Source organism: Mus caroli, unplaced genomic scaffold (assembly GCF_900094665.2).
Source record: "Mus caroli unplaced genomic scaffold, CAROLI_EIJ_v1.1 scaffold_23509_1, whole genome shotgun sequence".
NCBI lineage: Eukaryota > Metazoa > Chordata > Mammalia > Rodentia > Muridae > Mus > Mus caroli.
Window position 1 is genome coordinate 1 of NW_018391021.1, and position 7203 is coordinate 7203.

General features: G+C 41.5%; 1 long non-coding RNA gene across 1 annotated transcript; it reads right to left on the bottom strand.

Annotated features, from left to right (window-relative positions):
* Positions 1-3541: 3541 nt before the first annotated feature.
* On the bottom strand, positions 3542-4752 carry LOC110288950. The gene is made up of 3 exons (XR_002377314.2): positions 4701-4752; positions 3693-3726; positions 3542-3624 (listed from the first exon to the last, which is right to left on the bottom strand). It is a non-coding gene; the product is annotated as an uncharacterized LOC110288950 (long non-coding RNA).
* Between the last annotated feature and the right edge of the window lie 2451 nt (positions 4753-7203).

Sequence of the window (7203 nt, forward strand, 5' to 3'; positions counted from 1 at the left end):
TTCCTTGCTCAGATCTCTGCTTCAATTCAAAGCTATTGGAGCCAGGTTTCAGTCTGGGTAAGGTATGCTGATCCCCATACGCTGTTAGCACAACTGGTCATTGTCCAATTCTCTCAAAGTGCAGAGGAAAGCTTCAGTGTTAAAAAGCAGTTCCTGGGAAGCCATTTCTGCTTCTGTGTTAACTAGTTTGAGAAACCATGAAGAGCTCAGAAGCTCAGTTCTCAAACAGGCATGCTGAAGAGGGAGTAGCTTGGTGTCTGAGTCAGGGAGAACCACAGAAAATTAAAGACAAAATGAAATAAAACAAAGAGAAAACCCTCACGCAAGTGCTCTGGACTCTTGCCACAGAAGAAGCCAGGACACTCACAAGTTTGTAGTTGGAGGTCGAGCTAGGCTCAAAAGCCAGGAGCTTGGTGGAAACAGGAGTTTGATTACATCTTAAGTTATCGATAGAATTCTTGATTTCCTAAGCGTTAGGAGTAGATGAAAAGGAATGGCTGAGCAGGAAAAGACAATGCTTTGGAGCCTGATGACCTGAGTTTGACCCCTGGAACCCAGGAAGTGGAAGGAGAGAACCAGCTCTGAAAGAGTTCTGACAACTTAACTTCCCCCTCCAATAAATGTTAAGGTTGGGTTTTGTTTGTTTTGTTTTCTAAAGAATTGAGTGTAAAAATGCTTAAGGACTAAAGGGTCACTAGGAGAATTTGTGCAAGGATCACAGTGCCCTCTTGTGGAAAAAGCATGCATTGCATGATCTGTCATTTTAGAGTTTTGCTTCACTGTGAATAAGTGCCAGAGAGACTTCCTTCCTTGGGCTTATTTTAATACATTTTCGTTAGGGTTGAATAGAATTCTAATTAAATCCGAGAATGCAGGAATGCCACTAATTGGCATCTAGATTCCCAACTGTTGGTAATTTTCCTATGGAAATCCTACTTTGGGAATTGAGGAGACCTCATTACTGATCTTCTCTTGGATGATCCCTTATGTTAACTAGTTCTTTTATTAGCTATGTTTAGAGCAGCATAAAAGCTGGACAAGGGAAGAATCTGACAGTGTGCACAGTAGCTGCTGTTTCATCAAGAGGGCCCTTTTTGCTGTTCCATTCTTTACTGAATGCACGTTTGCATGATGATTTAGGACAGGGGGTGTCATGATTGATACTGGTTGTCAACTTGCCAGGAAGTAGAATCATCCAAGAACAAGGCTCTGTGCACATCTGTGAGGGGTTAGTTTAGATTAGTTAACTCATCTCCAACGATGCCTATGAAGGATTTTCTTGGTCACCACCCGAAGGTGGGCAGTAAGTACCTTTCTCCAGTGACACAGACTTAAGGACATCCAAGAGGGAAACATTTTCCTTTTCACCTCATAGCCTTGGCGTCTTGGGGGTGTGTTCATTGGTCTTATTTGCTCTACTGGTGAGCTGCCTCTGCCTTCCTTCGCTGACATCAGAACTAAGCTGCTTCAGCCTTTTGGTATGTAGTGAATCTTCAATGCCTTTACTGATAGACTGGGATGGCAAGGCATCCGGTCTCTGGGTCTGTGCAGCTTCTGGATTCTCATGCTCTGTAGTGCGAAGACAGCCACTGCCAGACTACCCAGGCCTTATCCTGTAAGCCTAAGCAATGACCCCTATTTTAACATATATATTCATTCTGTGCACTCTGTTTCTCAGACTCCAATGTGAGGGGATTCTAGAGAAATATGGGAGAAAGAGGAGACCATCCAGGAACAGTGTTCTTCGTTAGTAAAGGCGATAGTTCATCAAGGCTGTGCTGGCTATATTTTATGTCAATTAATACAGACTAGGTTCATTTGAGAAGAGGGAGCCTCCATTGGACAAATGCAGCCACCAGATTAGTCTTTGGAGAAGCCTACAGTACATTTTCTTGATTGATAATTGAGAGAGGATAGCCCAGCTAACTGTTGGCAGTGCTGGTGGTCCTGGGTTTTTTAAGAAAGCAACCAAGCAAACCAGGTAGCTCCCGCCTCCAGATTCCTGCCTGACATTGCTGGATGATGTACTAAAACTATAGCTGAACCAACCTTCTTCCCATCCCTCACCACCCCCATCCCCACCCTGCCCCACCAAGNTGCTTTTGGTCATGATGTTTCTTCACAGCAATAGGAATCCTAAGACATNTGGTGGCTATGAGCTCCTGGTTCAAATGTTTGAAGATATATAGATGTGCTGTGGACATTTGACTGATGCTAACTTTGAGTTATCCATCTTCATCGTCTCCCTCACCACTCACACATATCAGTCATCAACTCTTTCTGACTACAATAACATAGTTCTAACAGAGATGTACTTCTTGGTCCAAGTTAAGTGACCTTTTCAATCATTCCCCACCTCCTGAACAGTATTTTACTATCAGGTCTCCCTACTTAAATGTCTTCCTCTAAAATCCAGAGAGCTACAGCTAAAGCCGATGCTCACTCTCATGGCCGTCATAAAAGAAGGGAACAGATGGAAGCCTTGCATGGTCTTGACCCCCCAGATCACCTTTCCAGCCTCTTCTGCTGGTGCTCTTCACATGACATGCGCCCCAACACTGTATGTTTATACATTTTCATCCTCAAACTTCCATTCTCATTGAAAGGCTTCTCTGATATAATTCACTGATATCCAGCCTCTTTGGACCTTCCCTCTAGATCCAGCTAAGTATTTGTTCCTCGTCCTTTAAGGGTCCAGTGCACGGTTCCAGACATCTTCCAGAGCCAGGAGCAGGACCCCTCATAGCTAGGATGGATTCTTTCCTTTTGTGTTCCAATACCTACTACCCATTTCATTCTTTTCTATAAGACAACTTGGCATATCAGCTCTTGTATTTATGTAGTCCATCTTTTGAGGGCAGACATCCCGTCCTCAATCCTTAAATTTTTAGTGTTTGGCCCAGTACTTTGGGGAAGTATCTGGTGTGGTAATTGTTGGGAAATGGGTGTTGAATGCTGATAAGCTGAATTAAAGAGCTTTATTGGGAGAGAACATGCGACTTTTACCATTTATTGTGTATTTATTTTAACTCTGGAGAAACAAAGACCTTGTTATAAAACAAGGAAAAAAACCCTACAAAACTAGGTCTCAGTAGGGGGATTGTGAGCCTTGGTGCCCAGGAAAATTAGAAGGCATAAACTTGTGAGGATTAGGCCTATAGCACAGAGGGTTTCAATGAGTGATGTGGGTAGATAGGCACCTGACAGACCTTACAAGCTGGGTGGGTTGCAGAAGTAAGGCAAGCAGCAAGGCATGAGAGCAGAAGCCTTCTGGACCCCAGTAGGAGCTCTCTGGCAACAAAATAAAGTGAAGCACTAAGCTACCACTCTTGTGTCCCCACCTGAGAGAAGCCAAGCCCTTCCCAGCCCAAGGAGGCCAGATCAGGACATCAGATTCCCTGGACCTGGCATTATAGGTGGTTGTGAGCCACTGTGTAGGAGCTGGGGACTGACCTCAGGTCCTCTGTAAGTGGAGAATGGTCTCTTAACAACCAAGCCATTTTTGCAGCACACAAACTAATTTCCCAAGTGGGTATAAACTTACAATTCTACTATAGGTTGAAACATTTGTCCCAATTCAAGGGTGAGAGGGCAGCCATATTTTGCCACGTCGTACCTTACTTTCTGTAGAAAGAAAAATGCGTCAGTTGTTGTGTCCACTTATCACACAGACACATTTATAGGTTTCTTACCAAATTGTCAGATAGGCTTTCTCTCACAAGTTCCCTGTTTAAAAAAAAAAGACATTTGTTATTTTCTGCTTATTCTTCCCTTCCATTTTAAAAAGTAAAGGCTGGAGAGATGGCTCAGCAGTTAAGAGCACTGGCTGCTCTTCCAGAGATCCTGAGTTCAGTTCCCAGCAACCATATGGTGGCTCACAACCAACTCTAATGGGACCAAATGCCCTCTTTTGCCATGCACGTATACATGCAAATAGAACACTCATATACATAGAATAGATGAATAAATGTTAAAATAAATGTATAAAAACTGAAAGCATAATTTATTTAGAGTGGTGTTGATTGTGGGTTTATACATCTGTATGAATGTGGCGTGTATGTGTGTGTGTGTGTGTGTGGCATGCATATGCAGGTCAAAGGACAACCTCTAGAGTTGGTCCATCCTTTCCACATTGCTGTTTGTCACTGCATATGTCAGTCCAGCTTGTCTGCAAGATTCTCTTGTTGCCTCTCACTGTCAGCACACTGGAATTTAAGATGGATGCTACTCTGCTTGTATTTCCACAGGTTTGGGACCCACTGAGCTGACTCTCTGGGTCTGACAAGTGTATTTTAAAACCCCACTTATTCTTTACATTTAATTTATTCCTATAATGGAATCCTTCTCCTCTGTGAACTCAGGGGACATGACAATCCTAACTATGTTCATTACACAGTCGTGTAGAGAAGAGAGGTGAGAACAAATACTCTTATTTGTCTATCTTAAATCAGAAGGAACAGATATGAGATTTGAGTCTAAATGATACTTGCTCCATTTAACCAATTGAAATAGTGAGGATAATGCTAAGTGTGTCTCAGATGTGTTTTAGTCAAGATTACTGGTCATCTCTACAGCTTTTTTTTCTTACATTTGGAAACTGTGTTTAAATATGCATGCCAAAAGTGTTACAAACACTAAGTACTTGCTGATTATTAACTACTAGAGGAAAGATAATTGATTACATTAGGAGTATTTCTTACTTGTCGATCACATAATAGAAATCATGAAGTTGACATCCACTCCTATTAAATCTACAAAAAAAAAAAAATGATGTAGTTGTAGGTCATTGCTCCTGCATTTGCATAAACATTTCATCACTGAACTCTGTGGTTCTTCAACTGGAGATTGTTACATAGTTCATTTACTAAATCAAAGTCTCTGGGATCAGTTTGTGGCCTTAACAATGCTCTTTTATTTTATTAGTCAGTTTTATAAATTTTTATGATTTACCTCTTATATTTTGTATACTCTTATTAAAATTTTGTAAGAAAGAAAGGGAGAAGGGAACATTATTCACAAACTACAATGAATAGTCTTTCGGAATAATAAGCATAAGAGGTTTATTATACCACATGGTGACCGGTCAGCCACAAATTGAGTTTTTGAAGCCTACTGTAATGGCAACACACAATGGTTGTCAACTTGGCTACATTTGGAATTCACACCCCACTGACTGCACAAAATATATGGACACATCTGTGATGGATTTTTGCTTAATTTGAAGTGGAAAGATCTACTGCTGAATTGATTCTTTGAGACAGGAAGACACAGCTTTAATCCAGATCTTGAGGTGGGAAGAACCACCTCAAATCTGGGCCATGGCTTCTTTGGAATCTATTGCTTTTTGCCTGGTTGCTTTTGCCTCACTAAGCAAGTCCATTCCTTTACTGGCATTAGATCCTACTTCTTCAGGATTCCAGCGTTTATGAGAGACAACATAACTTTAAAAAAATTTTTTATTTATTAGGTATTTTCTTCATTTACATCTCCAATGCTATCCCAAAAGTCCCCCATACCCTCCCTCCCACTCCCCTACCCACGCACTCCCACTTCTTGGCCCTGGCGTTCCCCTGTACTGAGGCATATAAAGTTTGCTAGACCAATGGGCCTCTCTTGATACATATGCAGCTAGAGACATGAGCTCCAGAGGGATTCTGATTAGTTCATATTGGACAACATAACTTTTAATTAGCTAGATTTAACCATTCCATAATGACTTCAAAACACCATGGTGTACTTAGCAAATACACAATTTTATCTAGTAAAAAAGTAAAACCCAAAACAGAAATCAACAGATCTTGGAGAGGTTATGGGGAAATTTGGACCCCCATACATAGACAGCAGCACTGCATCCACAGGGCGGCCATTGTGACATTTCTTCAATAAATTAAAGCTTGGACTGACCACTGTAGTACACACCTGGTTCAATCCAAAGTATGTTTCAATAAAAAACGAGTATGCGAATATTTACAAAAGGCTAAAGGTAGAATCTCATCCCTAGCACTGTAACAGAATACCAGCTTTAGACACTCACCACTGCCCCATCTCCTGTAGATCCCACAGAATATCTCCTCCTAACTTCCCTTTTCCCCTCATCATGACACGCCGGCCTCTAACACTAGCAGGCATTTCCTTTGAGCACCTGAGCAGACCAGGAAAACAGGCAACACAGAGCCATCACACTCTCCAAAACACCCAAAGAGGAGAAAACCAAAAACAAAACACCCACTCAACAGAGACAAACTCACACATCATTATCTGGATCTACAATCACTGCAAACCGAGATGCCTAGATGCCAGCATAACAACACAATCAATAGTAACCAGGGCAATGTCTCCACCAGAGCTCAGTCATCCCACTAATGCAGGCCCTGAATATTCCAACATAGCTGAAGCACAAGAAAAAGACCTTAAAGCCAACTCCATGAAGATGGTAGAAGTCTTCAATGTGGAAATGAATAGACCACTTAGAGAAATCCAGGAAAATACAAACAATTGGAGAAAAAGAATAAATCTTTTAATGAAAACCAAGAAAACACAAACAGGTGAAGTAAATGGATAAAACTGTTTAATACCTAAAGATGGACATAAAAGCAATAAAGAAAATATGACCTGAGAGAATTTTGGAAATGAAAAATTAAGAAATTTGAGCAGGAACTACAGAGACAAGCTTCACTAGTAAATTCAAGAGATGGAAGAACGAATCTCAGGCATTGAAGATACTATAGAACAAATGAATACATTGGTCAAAGAAAATGTTAAGTCTTAAAAAAGTTCTGACAAAAAACATCCAGGAAATCTGGGACACTATGAAAAGATGAAAGCTAAGATTAATAGGAATGAAGGAAAGAGAATAATCCCAGGACAAATGCCTCAAAATTTTTTTGAACAAAATGATAGAAAAAAATTTTCCTAACCTAAAAAAGGAGATGCCAAAAAAGGTACAAAAAGCCCATAGAAGACCAAATAGATTAGACCAGAAAAGAAAGTTTTCTCGCTCTTCCGGTCTAACCAGCACCGGGGTAGCTAGAGCGCAGGGTCGGCTGACACCCGCCAGCTACCCACGACACCCGCCACAGGATCTTGAGACTTCTGGTGAGTGGAACACAGCTTCTGCTCCAGTCCAATCGCGCGCGGGACCTGAGACTGCTTTGGTTAGGGAGGCAGAAATCCGGCCTGAGTAGAGCCACAAGCCTCTTCCGG